This window comes from Pseudophryne corroboree, chromosome 11, assembly GCF_028390025.1.
Source record: "Pseudophryne corroboree isolate aPseCor3 chromosome 11, aPseCor3.hap2, whole genome shotgun sequence".
Classification (NCBI taxonomy): Eukaryota; Metazoa; Chordata; class Amphibia; order Anura; family Myobatrachidae; genus Pseudophryne; species Pseudophryne corroboree.
In genome coordinates this window covers 135,490,378-135,513,080 of record NC_086454.1, presented here as the reverse complement: position 1 = coordinate 135,513,080, position 22,703 = coordinate 135,490,378, and the positions used below count along the sequence as shown (strand labels likewise).

Sequence of the window (22,703 nt, the reverse complement as noted above, 5' to 3'; positions counted from 1 at the left end):
TCACCCTATCCCCCAGGGCCAGGGGGTATTCTCCTGTGGTGGCTGCAGAGTGCTCACCTTCTCGGGGGCCGCAGATTCGGCATTCATGACTGGGTCCTGGTGACCACGGATGCAAGCCTCCGAGGGTGGGAAGCAGTCACACAGGGAAGAAATTTCGAAGGTCTGTGGTCAAGTCAGGAGACTTGACTTCACATCAATATCCTGGAACTAAGGGCCATATACAACGCCCTACGTCAAGCGGAGACCCTGCTTCGCGACCAATCAGTTCTGATTCAGTCAGACAACATCACCGCAGTGGCTCATGTAAACCGCCAAGGCGGCACAAGGAGCAGGGTGGCGATGGTGGAAGCCACCAGAATTCTTCGCTGGGCGGAGAATCACGTAAGCGCACTGTCAGCAGTGTTCATTCCGGGAGTGGACAACTGGGAAGCAGACTTCCTTAGCAGGCACGACCTCCACCCGGGAGAGTGGGGACTTCATCAAGAAGTCTTCACGCAGATTGCAAGTCGGTGGGAACTGCCACAGGTGGACATGATGGCATCCCGCCTCAACAAAAAGCTACAGAGGTATTGCGCCAGGTCAAGAGACCCTCAGGCGATAGCTGTAGACGCACTAGTGACACCGTGGGTGTTCCAGTCGGTTTATGTATTCCCTCCTCTTCCTCTCATACCCAAGGTGCTGAGAATCATAAGAAAAAGAGGAGTGAGAACAATACTCATTGTTCCGGATTGGCCAAGAAGGACTTGGTATCCAGATCTGCAAGAAATGCTCACAGAGGACCCATGGCCTCTGCCTCTAAGACAGGACTTGTTGCAACTGGGGCCCTGTCTGTTCCAAGACTTACCACAGCTGCGTTTGACGGCATGGTGGTTGAACGCCGGATCCTAGCAGAAAAAGGCATTCCGGATGAGGTTATTCCTACGCTGATAAAGGCTAGGAAGGACGTGACGGCTAAACATTATCACCGTATATGGCGAAAATATGTTGCTTGGTGTGAGGCCAGGAATGCCCCCACGGAGGAATTCCAGCTGGGCCGTTTCCTTCACTTCCTACAGGCGGGAGTGACTTTGGGCCTAAAATTGGGTTCCATTAAGGTCCAGATTTCGGCCCTGTCTATTTTCTTTCAAAAAGAACTGGCTTCTCTGCCTGAAGTTCAGACGTTTGTAAAGGGAGTGCTGCATATTCATCCCCCTTTTGTGCCTCCAGTGGCACCTTGGGATCTTAACGTGGTGTTGAGTTTCCTGAAGTCACACTGGTTTGAGCCACTTAAAACCGTGGAGTTAAAATTTCTCACATGGAAGGTGGTCATGCTATTAGCCTTGGCTTCAGCTAGGCGTGTGTCAGAATTAGCGGCTTTGTCACATAAAAGCTCCTATCTGGTTTTCCATATGGATAGGGCAGAATTGCGGACCTGTCCACAATTTCTGCCAAAAGTGGTGTCATCTTTTCATATGAACCAACCTATTGTGGTGCCTGTGGCTACTCGTGACTTGGAGGATTCCGAGTTACTAGATGTGGTCAGGGCTTTGAAGGTTTATGTAGCCAGAACGGCTAGAGTCAGGAAAACTGAGTCGCTGTTTATCCTGTATGCATCCAACAAGCTGGGTGCTCCTACTTCAAAGCAAACTATTGCTCGCTGGATCTGTAACACGATTCAGCAGGCTCATTCTGCGGCTGGATTGCCGCTGCCAAAATCAGTAAAAGCCCACTCCACAAGGAAGGTGGGCTCTTCTTGGGCGGCTGCCCGAGGGGTCTCGGCATTACAGCTTTGCCGAGCAGCTACTTGGTCAGGTTCGAACACTTTTGCAAAGTTCTACAAGTTTGATACCCTGGCTGAGGAGGACCTTGTGTTTACTCATTCGGTGCTGCAGAGTCATCCGCACTCTCCCGCCCGTTTGGGAGCTTTGGTATAATCCCCATGGTCCTTACGGAGTCCCCAGCATCCACTAGGACGTTAGAGAAAATAAGATTTTACTTACCGGTAAATCTATTTCTCGTAGTCCGTAGTGGATGCTGGGCGCCCGTCCCAAGTGCGGACTTCTTCTGCAATACTTATTGCTTAAATAAGGGTTATGTTATGGTTGCATCAGGGTTGATCTGTTGCTCCGTTGTTGTTCATACTGTTAACTGGGTAAGTTTATCACAAGTTATACGGTGTGATTGGTGTGACTGGTATGAGTCTTGCCCTGGATTCCAAAATCCTTTCCTTGTACTGTCAGCTCTTCCGGGCACAGTTTCTCTAGCTGGGGTCTGGGGGAGGGACATAGAGGGAGGAGCCAGAGCACACCGGAATCCGGATTCTTTCTTGGAGTGCCCTGTCTCCTGCGGAGCCCGTCTATTCCCCATGGTCCTTACGGAGTCCCCAGCATCCACTACGGACTACAAGAAATAGATTTACCGGTAAGTAAAATCTTATTTTCTTAGCTTGCAAAGATGGCTGTATTGTAAGATTCAGCAACGTTAGCCTATGCACCTGCTTTACTCCTGGAGAGAACAGCAGAATAATGCCTCCTTTACTTCAGGCGAGAACTGTGGTATATGTGCCTGCTTTACTCCTGAAGAGAACAATGGTATATGCGCATGCTTTACTCCAGGAGAGAACTGTAGTATATGCACCTGCTTTACTCCAGGAGAGAACAGTGGTATATGCGCCTGCTTTACTCCAGGAGAGAACTGTAGTATATGCACCTGCTTTACTCCAGGAGAGAACAGTGGTATATGCGCCTGCTTTACTCCAGGAGAGAATAGTGATATATGTCCCTGCTTTACTCTAGTAGAGAACAGTGGTATATGCGCCTGCTTTACTCCAGGAGAGAACAGTGGTGTATGCGCCTGCTTTACTCCAGGAGAGAACAGTGGTATATGCCCCTGCTTTACTCTAGGAGAGAACAGTGGTATATGCACCTGCTTTACTCCAGGAGAGAACAGTGGTGTATGCGCCTGATTTACTCCAGGAGAGAACAGTGGTATATGCCCCTGCTTTACGCCAGGAGAGAACAGTGGTATATGCCCCTGCTTTACTCTAGGAGAGAACAGTGGTGTATGCACCTGCTTTACGCCAGGAGAGAACAGTGGTGTATGCACCTACTTACTTCAGGAGACAACACTGGTATATGTGCCTGCAACTCAGGGGTGTAGCCAAACCTTTGTGGACCCCATAGCAACATTTTGAAGGGATCCCTGTCCCAATGATTCTAGACACCTCTCTGCAGCAGTTGTTAATTTTATTCCCCATAATAGTGCGCTAGTTAATTTTCTGAACTATAGTAGTGTCCTAGTTTATTTTATACGAGTCATAGTAGTGCCCTAGTTCACATCATGTCACATAGTAGGGCTGCCAGGACATATGATGCAAAGTTCTCCTAATTCACATTATGACATACAGGTACAGTGCCTCCACTTCATATTGTACCACATTACCGTGCCCCCTGTTCTATTATGCAACATTGTAATGCACTTCAGTACATTTTATACCACATTACAATGAGCAGGGTCCAGGGGTGTAACTAGATATATTGTAGGCCCCAATGCAAAGGTTTGTAAAGGCCCCTATGTACCACCCAATGGTGCAAAAATGTATATAAGACATGTAACTTTGACAGGGAAAGTGGCCCCTCTCTGGGCCTCATAGCAGCTGCACTACCTACACCTATGGTAGCTGCACCCTTGCTGTTACTCCTGGAGAGAACAGTAGTATATGAACCTGCTGTACTCCTGGAGAGGGGTGTAGTAGGGTATGCCGGCGGCCGGCAACCTGAAGACCACTCCTGGAGAGAACAATAGTAAATGTGATGTGACTAGACACATCAGGAGACTGTACTGATTGATTTGATATGCAACACTTGTACATGGAGTTCAGAAAGTCGCTCCGCAGCGAGAGCTGTTTCTGGCTGCAGATCTCATTTGCAGCCATGGGAGGCCAGAAAGAGACCAAGGAAATCACAGAGCCACCAGCAACCCTGCAACACAAGCCTGTTTCATGGAAATCAAATGTTTAAAAACAATTATGTAGTTATATTACTTGACACACGTTCTCTGCGGGAATACCTGCCTAGCACAGTCACTGCGGAGGGACTTTCTGTACTCCCTGTATTTTTTTGTGCGACTAAGTCTCTAAATCTGTGTACTTAGGGGGATATCAAATTTTTGCTAACTTGTCACCGATCGATCGCCTGTAAAGAAAAAGCCCTTTCTCCCGAAAAAACACAGGTTCAGTGAAGCCTGTGTGTTTTCGTGAGAAACAGCCTCGTTTTCACTTGAAAACAGGGCTGCTTCCAGAGAAACCGCAGCAAACCTGCAGTGTCTCATGCCCGCTGCCGCAGCAGCAGGCTGAGTCTGCAGTGAGAGTGCCGCAGCCAGGAGCCGGCACTCAGTAGAGCCAGAGCAGACCCCTCTTCCCCTGACCGGGGAGCCAGAGGTCAGCGCTGCACTGGGAGCTGTCAGGAGCCGGCACCCGGTGCAGCATCAGAACCTTCGATAAGTCGCCACTCAAGCCAGTTTATTGGGTTAATAGGATAGCCCCCGGCAATTAAGCCTGGTAAATTATCGGGACTAATTGGATTTCCCCCTAAGTGCTACGATGCAGTGGACACAGCTTTTTTCTATTGTGCTTTTTATACAGACTCAGTTGTACACAGATGCATCCTAGTCACATCTTGTTGCTAATAATACACATTTTCTCCCCAAAAAATAGACACCCAACACTAGAAGAGTTGCCTGGGACCAGGTGGCCTACTCTTGCTATCTTGCTAGTAATCTCATGCTGCGTGGTGCATTGAGGCTAGATATATGGGGACACATATATATGTGCCTGCTACTCCTGAAGAGAACAATAGTATATTAGCCTGCTTTACTCCTGGAGAGAAAAGTGGCATATGCGCCTATCTTCCTCCTGAAGAGAACGGTAGTACAGATGTGTCCACATACATCTAGCCTGCATGTTAAACAGCCTTTCTAATAGCATGACTCTGTAGCAATGAGTGTCTTATCATGTGTCTTTTACATTAAAATGAGTCTTATTCGCAAAAGAATGTGAATAGGATGCACAAGCATGTTTTACTGATTAAAATGATATCCGGTATGTCTATATTGTGTGTGTGACCCTGGCTGTATCTGCATACGAAATATAACGTGTAACTGCGTTCAGGTCAAAACTCGGCAAAACTGTGCATGCATATGCACCGCAATGCGCAGGCGCGTCGTACGGGTACAAAGCGGATCGGTGCTGGGTGATGGATTTAACAAAGAATATATTCGCACAGCCGATCGCAAGTAGATTGACAGGAAGAGGGCATTTATGGGTATCAACTGACCGTTTTCAGGGAGAGGTTGGAAAAACGCAGATGTGTGCAGGGCGGGTGTCTGACGTCAATTCCGGGACCGGACAGGCTGAAGTGATCGCAGCGGCTGAGTAAGTTCTGGGCAACTCAGGCACTGCACAAACTGTTTCTCTTACGTCCTAGAGGATGCTGGGGACTCCGTAAGGACCATGGGGTATAGACGGGCTCCGCCGGAGACATGGGCACCTAAGAGAACTTTCTAGTATGGTGTGCACTGGCTCCTCCCTCTATGCCCCTTCTCCAGACCTCAGTTAGATCTTGTGCCCAGAGGAGATAGGGTGCATTACAGGAGCTCTCCTGAGTTTTCTGTAAAAAGAATTTTGTTAGGTTTTTTATTTTCAGGGAGCTCTGCTGGCAACAGACTCCCTGCATCGTGGGACTGAGGGGAGAGAAGCAGACCTACTTAACTGATAGGCTCTGCTTCTTAGGCTACTGGACACCATTAGCTCCAGAGGGAGTCGGAACACAGGTCTCACCCTGGGGTTCGTCCCGGAGCCGCGCCGCCATCCTCCTCACAGATGCCGTAAAAAAGAAGCCGGGTGAGTATGACAGATCATAAGAAGGCGGCAGAAGACTTCAGATCTTCATGAGGTAAGCGCGTAGCAGGTAGCTGCGCGCCATTGCTCCCACATTTACACACACACATGGCACTGATGGGTGCAGGGCGCGGGGGGGGCGCCCTGGGCAGCAATAAACCTTGTTTTTAGGCAAGAAGCGTGTAGTTAGGCTGCGGGGCAGTAAACTACGAATCCCCGCCATTTTTTTCAAAATCTTGAGCGGGACCGAAGCCCGCCGCGCGAGGGGGCGGAGCTTGATCCCTCAGCACTAACCAGCGCCATTTTCTCCACAGAGGCTGCAGAGAACGCTGGCTCCCCGGACTCTCCCCTGCAGAGCATCAGAGGGCTGAAAATAAGAGAGGGGGGCACATATTTAAAGCGCAGTGAGTGGGGAATTCTGTATACATATATATGTAAAAGCGCTATCTGGGTTTTTCCTCCTGGGTCAGTTGGCGCGGGTGTGTGCTGGCATACTCTCTCTCTGTCTCTCCAAAGGGCCTTCTTTGGGGAATTGTCCCCTTATAGTTATATCCCAGTGTGTGTGTGGGGTGTCGGTACGTGTCGGCATGTCTGAAACGGAAGGCTTATCCAAAGAGGAGGGGGAACAGATGAGTGGTGTGTCTCAGTCGGCGGTGCCGACTCAGGATTGGATGAATATGTTAAATGCTAGTGTAGCTTCACTGCATGAAAGACTGGACAAAGCAGAGTCCAGAGCGTCGGCAGGTAATCAATCTACAGATTGTGCCGACTCACAGGACCCGTCGGGGTCTCAGAAACGTCCCTTCTCACAAATAAGGGACACAGATACCGACACGGACTCTGATTCCAGTGTCGACTACGATGAAGCAAGGTTGCACCCCAGGGTGACAAAAAGTATTCAGTGCATGATTATTGCAATAAAATATGTGTTACATATCACTGATGAGCCCTCGGTGCCCGACACGAGGATACACATGTTTAAGGGAAAGAAACAGGTTATAAACTTTCCTCCTTCACATGAAATTAATGAGTTATGTGAAAAAGCTTGGGAAACTCCAGATAAGAAACTGCAGATTCCCAAAAGGGTTCTTATGGTGTACCCTTTCCCTACACAGGACAGGGTACGTTGGGAATCCTCTCCCACAGTGGACAAAGCCTTAACACGCCTTTCCAAGAAGGTGGCGCTAACGTCCCCTGACACAGCGGCCCTCAAGGACCCTTCGGACCGCAGGCAAGAGACTACACTAAAGTCTATCTACACTCATACTGGTACTTTGCTTAGACTGGCAATTGCGTCGGCATGGGTATGTAGTGCAGTAGCAGCTTGGACAGATACACTGTCAGCTGACCTTGATACCCTAGATAGGGATACAATTTTGTTAACATTAGCTCATATTAAGGACGCAGTCTTATATATGAGGGACGCTCAAAGAGACATTGGTTTACTGGGTTCAAGAGCCAATGCTATGGCTATTTCGGCAAGAAGAGCCTTGTGGATCCGCCAATGGGCGGGGGATGCAGACTCAAAAAGGCATATAGAGGTTTTACCTTACAAAGGTGATGTATTGTTTGGGGACGGCCTCGCGGACCTGTTCTCGACCGCGGGTAAGTTGACCTTTTTACCTTTTGTTCCCCAACAGCAAAAGAAACCCCCACAATATCAGATGCAGTCCTTTCGGTCGCATAGTTCCAGAAGAGGTCAGGGCTCCTCTTTCCTCGCCAGAGGTAAGGGTAGAGGCAAGAGGACACCTGCTGAGGCTGGTTCCCAAGAGCAGAAGTCCTCCCCGGCTTCCGCTAAGTCCACCGCATGACGCTGGGGCTCCCCTGCGGGAGTCCGCTCAGGTGGGGGCACGCCTTCGACTATTCAGCCAAGTCTGGGTTCAGTCAGACGTGGACCCTTGGGTGATAGAAATAGTCTCCCAGGGCTACAAGCTGGAATTCGAAGAGGTGCCCCCACGCCGATTTTTCAAGTCGGCCTTACCAGCTTCTACTCCAGAGCGGGAAGTAGTGCTAGCTGCAATTCAAACGCTGTGTCAACAGCGAGTGATTATCAGGTTTCCCCTGAGCCAACAGGGAAAAGGGTATTATTCAACCCTATTTGTGGTCCCGAAGCCGGATAGTTCGGTCAGGCCCATTTGAAACCTAAAATCCCTGAACCTGTACCTGAAAAGATTCAAATTCAAGATGGAATCGCTCCGAGCGGTGATAGCCTGCCTGGAAGGGGGGGATTTTATGGTGTCACTGGACATAAAGGATGCTTACCTTCATGTCCCCATATATCCCTCTCATCAGGAGTACCTGAGATTCGTGGTACAGGATTCTCATTACCAGTTTCAGACGTTGCCGTTTGGGCTGTCCACGGCCCCGAGGATTTTCACCAAGATAATGGCGGAAATTATGATGATCTCCTGATAAAAGCGAGATCAAGAGAGCAATTACTGGAGAACGTGGCACTCTCTCAGAGAGTGCTTCAGCAACATGGGTGGATTCTCAATCTACCAAAGTCACAGTTGGTTCCGACAACTCGACTAGCCTTCCTTGGCATGATACTGGACACGGAACAAAAGAAAGTTTTCCTCCCGTTGGAAAAAGTCCAGGACCTCCAGAACATGGTCCGAGAACTACTGAAGCCGAAAAGAGTGTCAGCTCATCAATGCACTCGGGTTCTGGGGAAAATGGTGGCAACTTACGAGGCCATTCCCTTCGGCAGGTTCCATGCAAGGACGTTTCAATGGGATCTTCTGGACAAATGGTCCGGGTCCCATCTACAATTACATCAAAAAATAACACTGTCCCCCAGGGCCAGGGTGTCTCTTCTATGGTGGCTGCAAAGTGCTCACCTTCTAGAGGGTCGCAGGTTCGGCATTCAGGACTGGATCCTGGTAACCATGGACGCGAGCCTCCGAGGATGGGGAGCAGTCACCCAAGGAGTCCTGTCTACACATCAACGTGTTGGAGCTAAGGGCCATATACAACGGCCTTCGACAAGCGGAGATTCTTCTTCGCAACCTACCGGTTCTGATTCAATCAGATAATGTCACAGCAGTAGCTCATGTGAACCGCCAAGGCGGGACAAGAAGCAAAGTCGCGATGGCGGAAGCCACCAGGATTCTTTGCTGGGCGGAAAATCATGTAAGCGCTCTGTCAGCTGTCTTCATTCCGGGAGTGGACAACTGGGAAGCAGACTTCCTCAGCAGACACGATCTCCATCCAGGAGAGTGGGGACTTCATCAAGAAGTCTTTGCAGAGATAACGGATCTCTGGGGAGTTCCTCAAATAGACATGATGGCGTCACGCCTCAACAAGAAGCTTCGGAGGTATTGTGCCAGGTCCCGGGACCCTCAGGCAATAGCAGTAGACGCTCTGGTAACACCATGGGCATTCCAGTCGGTCTACGTGTTTCCTCCTCTTCCTCTCATCACAAAAGTGTTAAGGATCATAAATCGAAAAAGAGTACAAAGAATACTCATTGTTTCAGACTGGCCTCAAAGGGCCTGGTACTCAGATCTTCAGGAGATGCTCACGGAAGATCCCTGGCCTCTTCCTCTGGAAGACCTGTTACAGCAGGGGCCCTGCATGTTCCAAGACTTACCGCGGTTACGTTTGACGGCATGGCGGTTGAACGCCGGATCCTAGCGGAGAAGGGTATTCCGGAGGAGGTCATACCTACTCTAATAAAGGCTAGGAAGGAGGTGACGGTAAAACATTATCACCGTATCTGGCGGAAATATGTCTCTTGGTGTGAAACCAAGAATGCTCCTACGGAAGATTTCCATCTGGGTCATTTTCTCCACTTCCTACAGACAGGAGTGGATATGGGCTTAAAGTTAGGCTCTGTTAAAGTACAGATTTCGGCCTTGTCAATATTCTTTCAGAAGGAATTGGCTTCTCTCCCAGAAGTCCAGACGTTTGTAAAAGGAGTACTACACATCCAGCCTCCTTTTGTGCCCCCGGTGGCACCATGGGACCTGAACGTGGTGTTGCAGTTCCTTAAATCACACTGGTTTAAACTAGTGATGAGCACCGGAAATTTTTCGGGTTTTGTGTTTTGGTTTTGGGTTCGGTTCCGCGGCCGTGTTTTGGGTTCGAACGCGTTTTGGCAAAACCTCACCGAATTTTTTTTGTCGGATTCGGGTGTGTTTTGGATTCGGGTGTTTTTTTCAAAAAACCCTAAAAAACAGCTTAAATCATAGAATTTGGGGGTCATTTTGATCCCAAAGTATTATTAACCTCAATAACCATAATTTCCACTCATTTTCAGTCTATTCTGAACACCTCACAATATTATTTTTAGTCCTAAAATTTGCACCGAGGTCGCTGGATGACTAAGCTCAGCGACCCAAGTGGCCGACACAAACACCTGGCCCATCTAGGAGTGGCACTGCAGTGTCACGCAGGATGGCCCTTCCAAAAAACACCCCCCAAACAGCACATGACGCAAAGAAAAAAAGAGGCGCAATGAGGTAGCTGTGTGACTAAGATAAGCGACCCTAGTGGCCGACACAAACACCTGGCCCATCTAGGAGTGGCACTGCAGTGTCACGCAGGATGGCCCTTCCAAAAAACACCCCCCAAACAGCACATGACGCAAAGAAAAAAAGAGGCGCAATGAGGTAGCTGTGTGACTAAGACAAGCGACCCAAGTGGCCGACACAAACACCTGGCCCATCTAGGAGTGGCACTGCAGTGTCACGCAGGATGGCCCTTCCAAAAAACACCCCCCAAACAGCACATGACGCAAAGAAAAAAAGAGGCGCAATGAGGTAGCTGTGTGACTAAGATAAGCGACCCAAGTGGCCGACACAAACACCTGGCCCATCTAGGAGTGGCACTGCAGTGTCACGCAGGATGGCCCTTCCAAAAAACACCCCCCAAACAGCACATGACGCAAAGAAAAAAAGAGGCGCAATGAGGTAGCTGTGTGACTAAGATAAGCGACCCAAGTGGCCGACACAAACACCTGGCCCATCTAGGAGTGGCACTGCAGTGTCACGCAGGATGGCCCTTCCAAAAACTACTCCCCAAACAGCACATGACGCAAAGAAAAATGAAAGAAAAAAGAGGTGCAAGATGGAATTGTCCTTGGGCCCTCCCACCCACCCTTATGTTGTATAAACAGGACATGCACACTTTAACCAACCCATCATTTCAGTGACAGGGTCTGCCACACGACTGTGACTGAAATGACGGGTTGGTTTGGACCCCCACCAAAAAAGAAGCAATTAATCTCTCCTTGCACAAACTCGCTCTACAGAGGCAAGATGTCCACCTCATCATCATCCTCCGATATATCACCGTGTACATCCCCCTCCTCACAGATGATCAATTCGTCCCCACTGGAATCCACCATCTCAGCTCTCTGTGTACTTTGTGGAGGCAATTGCTGCTGGTCAATGTCTCCACGGAGGAATTGATTATAATTCATTTTAATGAACATCATCTTCTCCACATTTTCTGGATGTAACCTCGTACGCCGATTGTTGACAAGGTGAGCGGCGGCACTAAACACTCTTTCGGAGTACACACTTGTGGGAGGGCAACTTAGGTAGAATAAAGCCAGTTTGTGCAAGGGCCTCCAAATTGCCTCTTTTTCCTGCCAGTATAAGTACGGACTGTCTGACGTGCCTACTTGGATGCGGTCACTCATATAATCCTCCAACATTCTTTCAATGGGGAGAGAATCATATGCAGTGACAGTAGACGACATGTCCGTAATCGTTGTCAGGTCCTTCAGTCCGGACCAGATGTCAGCATCAGCAGTCGCTCCAGACTGCCCTGCATCACCGCCAGCGGGTGGGCTCGGAATTCTGAGCCTTTTCCTCGCACCCCCAGTTGCGGGAGAATGTGAAGGAGGAGATGTTGACAGGTCGCGTTCCGCTTGACTTGACAATTTTGTCACCAGCAGTTCTTTGAACCCCAGCAGACTTGTGTCTGCCGGAAAGAGAGATCCAAGGTAGGTTTTAAATCTAGGATCGAGCACGGTGGACAAAATGTAGTGCTCTGATTTCAACAGATTGACCACCCGTGAATCCTTGTTAAGCGAATTAAGGGCTCCATCCACAAGTCCCACATGCCTAGCGGAATCGCTCTGTGTTAGCTCCTCCTTCAATGTCTCCAGCTTCTTCTGCAAAAGCCTGATGAGGGGCCTGGCAGTGTCTGAACTGACTTCACGTGTGGCAAGTTCAAAAGGTTGCAGAACCTTGCACAACGTTGAAATCATTCTCCACTGCGCTTGAGACAGGTGCATTCCACCTCCTATATCGTGCTCAGTTGTATAGGCTTGAATGGCCTTTTGCTGCTCCTCCAACCTCTGAAGCATATAGAGGGTTGAATTCCACCTCGTTACCACTTCTTGCTTCAGATGATGGCAGGGCAGGTTCAGGCGTTTTTGGTGGTGCTCCAGTCTTCTGTACGTGGTGCCTGTACGCCGAAAGTGTCCCGCAATTCTTCTGGCCACCGACAGCATCTCTTGCACGCCCCTCTCGTTTTTTAAATAATTCTGCACCACCAAATTCAAGGTATGTGCAAAACATGGGACGTGCTGGAATTTGCCCATATTTAATGCACACACAATATTGCTGGCGTTGTCCGATGCCACAAATCCACAGGAGAGTCCAATTGGGGTAAGCCATTCTGCGATGATCTTCCTCAGTTGCCGTAAGAGGTTTTTAGCTGTGTGCGTATTCTGGAAAGCGGTGATACAAAGCGTAGCCTGCCTAGGAAAGAGTTGGCGTTTGCGAGATGCTGCTACTGGTGCCGCCGCTGCAGTTCTTGCGGCGGGAGTCCATACATCTACCCAGTGGGCTGTCACAGTCATATAGTCCTGAGCCTGCCCTGCTCCACTTGTCCACATGTCCGTGGTTAAGTGGACATTGGGTACAACTGCATTTTTTAGGACACTGGTGAGTCTTTTTCTGAGGTCTGTGTACATTTTCGGTATCGCCTGCCTAGAGAAATGGAACCTAGATGGTATTTGGTACCGGGGACACAGTACCTCCAACAAGTCTCTAGTTGGCTCTGCAGTAATGATGGATACCGGAACCACGTTTCTCACCGCCCAGGATGCCAAGGCCTCAGTTATCCGCTTTGCAGCAGGATGACTGCTGTGATATTTAATCTTCCTCGCAAAGGACTGTTGGACAGTCAATTGCTTGGTGGAAGTAGTAAAAGTGGTCTTACGAGTACGACTTCCCCTCTGGGATGACCATCGACTCCCAGCAGCAACAACAGCAGCGCCAGCAGCAGTAGGCGTTACACGCAAGGATGCATCGGAGGAATCTCAGGCAGGAGAGGACTCGTCAGAATTGCCAGTGACATGGCCTGCAGGACTATTGGCATTCCTGGGGAAGGAGGAAATTGACACTGAGGGAGTTGGTGGGGTGGTTTGCGTGAGCTTGGTTACAAGAGGAAGGGATTTACTGGTCAGTGGACTGCTTTCGCTGTCGCCCAAAGTTTTTGAACTTGTCACTGACTTATGATGAATGCGCTGCAGGTGACGTATAAGGGAGGATGTTCCGAGGTGGTTAACGTCCTTACCCCTACTTATTACAGCTTGACAAAGGCAACACACGGCTTGACAAATGTTGTCCGCATTTCTGTTGAAATACTTCCACACCGAAGAGCTGATTTTTTTGGTATTTTCACCAGGCATGTCAATGGCCCTATTCCTCCCATGGACAACAGGTGTCTCCCCGGGTGCCTGACTTAAACAAACCACCTCACCATCAGAATCCTCCTGGTCAATTTCCTCCCCAGCGCCAGCAACACCCATATCCTCCTCATCCTGGTGTACTTCAACACTGACATCTTCAATCTGACTATCAGGAACTGGACTGCGGGTGCTCCTTCCAGCACTTGCAGGGGGCGTGCAAATGGTGGAAGGCGCATGCTCTTCACGTCCAGTGTTGGGAAGGTCAGGCATCGCAAACGACACAATTGGACTCTCCTTGTGGATTTGTGATTTCGAAAAACGCACAGTTCTTTGCTGTGCTTTTGCCAGCTTGAGTCTTTTCATTTTTCTAGCGAGAGGCTGAGTGCTTCCATCCTCATGTGAAGCTGAACCACTAGCCATGAACATAGGCCAGGGCCTCAGCCGTTCCTTGCCACTCCGTGTGGTAAATGGCATATTGGCAAGTTTACGCTTCTCCGACGACAATTTTATTTTAGATTTTTGAGTCCTTTTTTTACTGATATTTGGTGTTTTGGATTTTACATGCTCTGTACTATGACATTGGGCATCGGCCTTGGCAGACGACTTTGATGGCATTTCATCGTCTCGGCCATGACTAGTGGCAGGAGCTTCAGCACAAGGTGGAAGTCGATCTTGATCTTTCCCTATTTTTGGAACCTCAACATTTTTGTTCTCCATATTTTAATAGGCACAACTAAAAGGCACCTCAGGTAAACAATGGAGATGGATGGATACTAGTATACTTATGGATGGACGAGCGACTGCCGACACAGAGGTAGCTACAGCCGTGGACTACCGTACTGCGTCTGCTGCTAATATAGACTGGATGATAATGATATAAAAAATATATATATATCACTACTGCAGCCGGACAGGTATATATTATATAATGACGGACCTGCTGGACACTGTCAGCACTGCAGACTCCTAAAGTAAGCTACTAGTATCAAGAAGATAGAAAAAAAAAAACACCACAGGTAGGTGGTATACAATTATGGATGGACGAGCGACTGCCGACACAGAGGTAGCTACAGCCGTGGACTATCGTACTGCGTCTGCTGCTAATATAGACTGGATGATAATGATATAAAAAAATATATATATCACTACTGCAGCCGGACAGGTATATATTATATAATGACGGACCTGCTGGACACTGTCAGCACTGCAGACTCCTAAAGTAAGCTACTAGTATCAAGAAGATAGAAAAAAAAAACACCACAGGTAGGTGGTATACAATTATGGATGGACAAGCGACTGCCGACACAGAGGTAGCTACAGCCGTGGACTACCGTACTGCGTCTGCTGCTAATATAGACTGGATGATAATGATATAAAAAATATATATATATCACTACTGCAGCCGGACAGGTATATATTATATAATGACGGACCTGCTGGACACTGTCAGCACTGCAGACTCCTAAAGTAAGCTACTAGTATTAAGAAGATAGAAAAAAAAAAACACCACAGGTAGGTGGTATACAATTATGGATGGACGAGCGACTGCCGACACAGAGGTAGCTACAGCCGTGGACTACCGTACTGCGTCTGCTGCTAATATAGACTGGATGATAATGATATAAAAAATATATATATATATCACTACTGCAGCCGGACAGGTATATATTATATAATGACGGACCTGCTGGACACTGTCAGCACTGCAGACTCCTAAAGTAAGCTACTAGTATCAAGAAGATAGAAAAAAAACAAACACCACAGGTAGGTGGTATACAATTATGGATGGACGAGCGACTGCCGACACAGAGGTAGCTACAGCCGTGGACTACCGTACTGCGTCTGCTGCTAATATAGACTGGATGATAATGATATAAAAAATATATATATATATCACTACTGCAGCCGGACAGGTATATATTATATAATGACGGACCTGCTGGACACTGTCAGCACTGCAGACTCCTAAAGTAAGCTACTAGTATCAAGAAGATAGAAAAAAAAAACACCACAGGTAGGTGGTATACAATTATGGATGGACGAGCGACTGCCGACACAGAGGTAGCTACAGCCGTGGACTACCGTACTGCGTCTGCTGCTAATATAGACTGGATGATAATGATATAAAAAATATATATATATCACTACTGCAGCCGGACAGGTATATATTATATAATGACGGACCTGCTGGACACTGTCAGCACTGCAGACTCCTAAAGTTAACTACTAGTATGAAGAAGATAGAAAAAAAAAAAAACACCACAGGTAGGTATACAATTATGGACGAGCGACTGCCGACACAGAGGTAGCTACAGCCGTGGACTACCGTACTGCGTCTGCTGCTAGTATAGACTGGATGATAATGATATAAAAAATATATATATATCACTACTGCAGGACAGGTATATATTATATAATGACGGACCTGCTGGACACTGTCAGCACTGCAGACTCCTAAAGTAAGCTACTAGTATCAAGAAGATAGAAAAAAAAAACACCACAGGTAGGTGGTATACAATTATGGATGGACGAGCGACTGCCGACACAGAGATAGCTACAGCCGTGGACTACCGTACTGCGTCTGCTGCTAATATAGACTGGATGATAATGATATAAAAAATATATATATATCACTACTGCAGCCGGACAGGTATATATTATATAATGACGGACCTGCTGGACACTGTCAGCACTGCAGACTCCTAAAGTAAGCTACTAGTATCAAGAAGATAGAAAAAAAACAAACACCACAGGTAGGTGGTATACAATTATGGATGGACGAGCGACTGCCGACACAGAGGTAGCTACAGCCGTGGACTACCGTACTGCGTCTGCTGCTAATATAGACTGGATGATAATGATATAAAAAATATATATATATATCACTACTGCAGCCGGACAGGTATATATTATATAATGACGGACCTGCTGGACACTGTCAGCACTGCAGACTCCTAAAGTAAGCTACTAGTATCAAGAAGATAGAAAAAAAAAACACCACAGGTAGGTGGTATACAATTATGGATGGACGAGCGACTGCCGACACAGAGGTAGCTACAGCCGTGGACTACCGTACTGCGTCTGCTGCTAATATAGACTGGATGATAATGATATAAAAAATATATATATATCACTACTGCAGCCGGACAGGTATATATTATATAATGACGGACCTGCTGGACACTGTCAGCACTGCAGACTCCTAAAGTTAACTACTAGTATGAAGAAGATAGAAAAAAAAAAAAACACCACAGGTAGGTATACAATTATGGACGAGCGACTGCCGACACAGAGGTAGCTACAGCCGTGGACTACCGTACTGCGTCTGCTGCTAGTATAGACTGGATGATAATGATATAAAAAATATATATATATCACTACTGCAGGACAGGTATATATTATATAATGACGGACCTGCTGGACACTGTCAGCACTGCAGACTCCTAAAGTAAGCTACTAGTATCAAGAAGATAGAAAAAAAAAACACCACAGGTAGGTGGTATACAATTATGGATGGACGAGCGACTGCCGACACAGAGATAGCTACAGCCGTGGACTACCGTACTGCGTCTGCTGCTAATATAGACTGGATGATAATGATATAAAAAATATATATATATCACTACTGCAGCCGGACAGGTATATATTATATAATGACGGACCTGCTGGACACTGTCAGCACTGTAGACTCCTAAAGTTAACTACTAGTATGAAGAAGATAGAAAAAAAAAAAACCCACCACAGGTAGGTATACAATTATGGACGAGCGACTGCCGACACAGAGGTAGCTACAGCCGTGGACTACCGTACTATGTCTGCTGCTAGTATAGACTGGATGATAATGATATAAAAAATATATATATATCACTACTGCAGGACAGGTATATATTATATAATGACGGACCTGCTGGACACTGTCAGCAGAATGCGTTTATAGAATAAAAACACCACACGACGAGTGTTTAACTTTTTCAGGCAGACAATCACAATATACTGGTGGTCACTGGTCAGTCACACTGGCAATGGCACTCTGGCAGCAAAAGTGTGCACTGTTAAATATATGTACTCCTGCTATAACTGCTCCCCAGTCTCCCCCACAATTAAGCTGTGTGAGCAGTGAGCACTCAGCACAGTCAGATATACATAGATGATGCAGCACACTGAGGCTGAGCACAGATATGGTATACTGTGTCACTGTGTATCGTTTTTTTTCAGGCAGAGAACGGATTATATTAAATAATAATAACTGCACTGGTGGTCACTGGTCAGTCACTAGTAAACTCTGCACTCTCTGAGTACTCCTAAGCTCCAGTAAATCAAGTGTCTCACTCTCACTATCTATTTCTATTCTAAACGGAGAGGACGCCAGCCACGTCCTCTCCCTATCAATCTCAATGCACGTGTGAAAATGGCGGCGACGCGCGGCTCCTTATATAGAATCCGAGTCTCGCGATAGAATACGAGCCTCGCGAGAATCCGACAGAGGGATGACGACGTTCGGGCGCGCTCGGGTTAGCCGAGCAAGGCGGGAAGATCCGAGTCTGCCTCGGACCCGTGTAAAAAGCGTGAAGTTCGGGGGGGTTCGGTTTCCGAGAAACCGAACCCGCTCATCACTAGTTTAAACCCCTTAAAATGGTTAGGTTGAAATTTCTCACCTGGAAGGTGGTCATGTTGTTAGCCTTGGCATCTGCGAGGCGTGTGTCAGAATTGTCTTACAAGAGCCCTTACTTGATTTTTCACGTAGATAGAGCGGAATTGAGGACTCGTCCTCAATTTTTACCCAAGGTGGTGTCTTCATTTCATATGAACCAACCTATTGTGGTGCCTGTGGCTACGAGTGACTTGGAGGATTCCATGTCCCTGGATGTAGTCAGGGCCTTAAAAATTTATGTAGCCAGGACGGCTAGAATTAGGAAAACAGATGCATTGTTTGTCCTGTATGCTGCCAACAAGATTGGCGCGCCTGCTTAGAAGCAGACTATTGCTCGCTGGATCTGTAACACGATTCAGCAGGCTTATGTTACGGCTGGATTGCCGTTACCGCATTCAGTAAAGGCCCATTCCACTAGGAAGGTGGGCTCTTCTTGGGCGGCTGCCCGGGGCATCTCTGCATTACAGCTTTGCCGAGCAGCAACTTGGTCGGGGTCAAACACTTTTGCTAAATTCTACAAGTTTGATACCCTGGCTGATGAGGACCTAGCATTTGCTCAGTCGGTGCTGCAGAGTCATCCGCACTCTCCCGCCCGATCGGGAGCTTTGGTATAAACCCCATGGTCCTTACGGAGTCCCCAGCATCCTCTAGGACAGGGGTGGCCAACCAGTCAGTGACAAAGAGCCAAAAAACCTTGTTGGGTACGTCAAAGAGCCGACATTGAGCCGATGACGCGCATGTAAAAATGGAATGTGGCCTTGTGCCTGCTAGACCACACCCCTGGTATAAAATACATTGAAAAAGCCAGAAGGACATAAAATAAAATTTTTTAAGACAAATCCATTGAAAAAGCCACTTTCACATAATAAACTTCAGCTACCCCATGTGTCACTCCTGCCAGCACCCTCCTGTGTTACTAGAGCCAGCACTTCCATGTGTCACTCCTGCTACCACCCTCCTATGTCACTCCAGCCAGCTCTCCCATGTGTCACTCCTACCACCCTCCTATGTCACTCCAGCCAGCTCTCCCATGTGTCCCTACTTCCAGCACCCTCCCGCATCACTCCTGCCAGGACCCTCCTGTGTCTCTCCAGCCAGCTCTGCCATGTGTCACTCTAGCCCACCCTCATGTATCACTACAGACCCCCCCATCAACTCATGCCATTGCAGCAGTCCCTAATGTTTCCTCTGTTTGCTTGTGGGTGTCTCACCTCTAGTATTTGGCTCCTTCAGTTTTCAGTCCCTGTAGTGCTGCTGCGTTTCTGGCTGGAGTGCAGCGGTTTCTGTATCTGTTGTGGTCACATGATTTAGAGGGTTGGGAGCCACATTTGAATAAAGAAAGAGCCACATGCGGCTCAAGAGCCACAGGTTGGCCACCGCTGCTCTAGGACGTAGGAGAAAATTAGATTTTAAACCTGCCGGTAAATCTTTTTCTCCTAGTCCGTAGAGGATGCTGGGCGCCCGTCCCAGTGCGGAAAATCTGCAAGGCTTGTATATAGTTATTGCTTACATAAGGGTTATGTTACAGTTAGACTCGGTCTTGGACCGGTACTGTTGTTTGTTCATACTGTTAACTGGTTATGTGTATTCCAGGTTATATGGTATGATTGGTGTGGGCTGGTATGAATCTTGCCCTTAGATTAACAAAATCCTTTCCTCGTGTTGTCCATCTCCTACTGGGCACAGTTCTCTAACTGAGGTCTGGAGGAGGGGCATAGAGGGAGGAGCCAGTGCACACCATACTAGAAAGTTCTCTTAGGTGCATATGTTTCCTGCGGAGCCCGTCTATACCCCATGGTCCTTACGGAGTCCCCAGCATCCTCTACGGACTAGGAGAAAAAGATTTACCGTAGGTTTAAAATCTTATTTTTTGTACCGCTCGGCTGCACATGTGATCGCACACTTGCAAAGCGAAAATAACCTCCCCTGTTGGCGGCGACTATCTGATCATAGTGCTGCAAAAAATAGCTAGCGAGCGATCAACTCGGAATGACCCCCATAGGCATGCCACATATCATTTTAATCAGCAGAGTCTGCTTGTACGTCATATTCACATAGCAATGCTAATAAGACGCATTTTTGTCAATAAAGATGCCTGTCGCTAACGGAATTGCACAGGACCTGTAAGCTCACTCACGGCAGGCATCTCCCGCTGCGTGGCGTACTGAGGCAAGGTGTATGAGGACATATCTATATATCCACCCGGGTTACTCCTGGATAGAGTAATACAGGGAGTTCGAAAAGTCCCTCCGCAGTGAATGCTGTCTTTGGTGTCCCGCTCCTGTAGTGGGGATCTACTATCAAAGAGAGACAACACTTAATGTAGATACATAAGTACCAAGTCCTGTTTATTTCATGTAAATAAAGTGTTTAAAAACAATTATGTTGTCCTTTTACTCTCACACTGGGCCTAATTCATGTTTGTATGCAAATGCATACACAGCTGCGTTTTTCTAAGTTTAAGAACTGCTAATCATCGCTAGTGGAACTGCCACCCAGAAAAGAAGACAGACGCCCACTGGAGCCATCGCAAAGTCCTCTGCAACTGCATACTCATACGCAGCACTGACACAATAATGAGGACTATAGACTTCTAGGGTTGACCAACTACTATGCAGACTGGCCATGGCAGTCGCGACGCTGGTGCCATGTTTCTCTACGTACATGATAGGAGCTGAAGGCAGATACACACCCCAGAAACGGGCAGGACATGCCTCCCAGTTACTTCCCCTATACGTTCCCTTCCTGTCAATCACTCAGCATTAAAAATCTCAGTGCGAACGCGATGGCAAAGGGACCATGGTGCATGCACATGTGCAGTCTGCCAGTAATCGCTCAGTTGCATGAACATCGACATTGCATAAAACATGAATTAGGACCAGAGTCACTGTGTAGGGATTTTTTTTTCTAACTCTATGTATATGTACCTGAGTTACTCCTGGAGAGAACAGCAGTATATGAGCCGGAGTTACTCCTGGAAAGAACAGTAGTACAGGCGCATGGGTTACTCCTGGAGAGAACAGCAGCATATGAGCCTGAGTTACTCCTGGAGAGAACAGTAGTATAGGCACCTGGATTACTTCTGGAGAGAACAGTAATATAGGTGCCTGGGTTACTCCTGGAGAGAACAGTAGCATATGAGCCTGAGTTACTCCTGGAGAGAACAGTAGTACAGGCGCATGGGTTACTCCTGGTGAGAACAGTAATATAGGTTCCTGAGTTACTCCTGGAGAGAACAGTAGTATCGGCACATGGATTACTTCTGGAGTGAACAGTAGCATATGAGCCTGAGTTACTCCTGGTGAGAACAGTAGTACAGGTGCCTGGGTTACTCCTGGAGAGAACAGCAGCATATGAGCCTGAGTTACTCCTGGAGAGAACAGTAGTATCTGCACCTGGATTACTTCTGGAGAAAACGGTAATATAGGTGCATGGGTTACTCCTGGAGAGAACAATAGCATATGAGCCTGAGTTACTCCCAGAGAGAGCAGTGATATAGGCGCATGGTTTACTCCTGGAGAAAACAGCAACATATGAGCCTGAGTTACTCCTGGAGAGAACAGTAGTATCGGCACCTGGATTACTTCTGGAGAGAACAGTAGTACAGGCACCTGGGTTACTCCTGGAGAGAACAGTAGTATAGACACCTGGGTTACTCCTGGAGAGAACAGTAGTATAGACACCTGGGTTACTCCTGGAGAGAACAGTAGTATAGGCACCTGGGTTACTCCTGGAGAGAACAGTAGTATAGACACCTGGGTTACTCCTGGAGAGAACAGTAGTATAGACACCTGGGTTACTCCTGGAGAGAACAGTAGTATAGGCACCTGGGTTACTCCTGGAGAGAACAGTAGTACAGGCACTTGGGTTACTAATGGAATGAACAATAGTGTAGGCACCTGGGTTTCTCCTGGAGAGAACAGTAGTATATGCTGAACAGTAGTATCTCCTGGAGAGAACAGTAGTATAGGCACCTGGGTTACTCCTGGAGAGAACAATAGTATATGCTGAACAGTAGTATCTCCTGGAGAGAACAGTAGTATAGGCACCTGGGTTACTCCTGGAGAGAACAATAGTATATACTGAACAGTAGTATCTCCTGGAGAGAACAGTAGTATAGGCACCTGGGTTACTCCTGGAGAGAACAGTAGTATATGCTGAACAGTAGTTTCTCCTGGAGAGAACAGTAGTCTAGGCACCTGGGTTACTCCTGGAGAGAACAGTAGCGTACTGTTTGCACCTGGCTTACTCCTGGTGACAGAAGTAGTATACATGCCAGGACATGTGGCTTCACAGTGATCGTAATAAATACTAAAATCCCAGAACACAATTCATACACAATATAGAGCATATTAGGACAGTGCTATTAATAACTAATAAACTCACATTTACCATGTAAAATGACATTTAAGACTGAATAAAAGTAGTTAGTTGAGTACAATATACGTCACCTTCTCCATTAAAAGATCATAAGGGCATCTGTTTTATTGCTGCGGATCAATTGCGAATATCACTGTAATAATGCA

At 47.5% G+C, this 22,703-nt stretch overlaps 1 protein-coding gene across 5 annotated transcripts in view; it reads left to right on the top strand.

The window, feature by feature from the left end:
• The window catches only part of LOC134969116 (inositol-trisphosphate 3-kinase B-like), a 219,613-nt gene that overhangs the window by 193,858 nt on the left and 3,052 nt on the right, over positions 1–22,703 (top strand). The gene's annotated exons all lie outside the window — the stretch shown is intronic.